General features: G+C 43.6%; 1 non-coding gene across 1 annotated transcript; it reads right to left on the reverse strand.

Annotated features, from left to right (window-relative positions):
• Positions 1-287: 287 nt before the first annotated feature.
• LOC111914227 (small nucleolar RNA R71) lies at positions 288-394 on the reverse strand. Its single transcript, XR_002857729.1, has one exon. It is a non-coding gene; the product is annotated as a small nucleolar RNA R71 (small nucleolar RNA).
• Between the last annotated feature and the right edge of the window lie 388 nt (positions 395-782).

Raw genomic sequence — 782 nt, forward strand, 5'->3', positions numbered from 1 at the left:
CTACTTTCGAACTAAAAGGCCATATTCTCGCCCAACTCAAGGAGATTCCTTTTTACGGGAATGATCACGAAGACGCTTACAAGCACTTGGACGAAGTGAATGATGTGGCCGATTACTTCAACGTACTGAATGTTCCACACGAGACCCAGCTTCTTCGCATGCTTCCTGTCACATTTAAAGGAGCTGCAAAATATTGGTTAAAGTCACTTCCTCCCGGATCGGTCACCACATGGGCCAAGATGAAAGAAGAGTTCATAGACCATTTCTGCCCGCCCTCCAAGATAGCCAAGCTAAAGAAAGCCATTGCCAACTTCGAGCAACAACCCGGAGAATCTCTTTATGAAGCTTGGGAAAGATACAAGAGCCTACTTAGAAATTGCCCACACCATGACCTTAATAGCCAACAAGAGGTCTCCATCTTCTATGATGGAGTCAATGCTACTAGGGTAGGATGCGAAAATTGTAGAGGGCCCCATCTCACAAAGGATTGTGATTTGGATGAGAATGGAAATAAGAGAGCTCAAGTCTTCTATTCAAGTGGCGATCGATATGATGAAAATTGGTGGAAACCTAAGAAGGAATGGCTACCATATGAAGAGTATAAGAAGGCAAAGGAGGAGAAATACAAGCAGAAGGAGAGGGGACTATACCAAAAGGAAGAACCGGTAGAAAAGAAAGCTGATTTAGAAGAGTTATTCACTAGATTCATAGCCGTGTCCGAAAAAAGACACAATGATCACGATGCTGCCATACACGAGACTAGAAACATGCTTAGGAATCAG

Source organism: Lactuca sativa, chromosome 6 (genome assembly GCF_002870075.4).
Source record: "Lactuca sativa cultivar Salinas chromosome 6, Lsat_Salinas_v11, whole genome shotgun sequence".
In the NCBI taxonomy this organism is placed as follows: domain Eukaryota; kingdom Viridiplantae; phylum Streptophyta; class Magnoliopsida; order Asterales; family Asteraceae; genus Lactuca; species Lactuca sativa.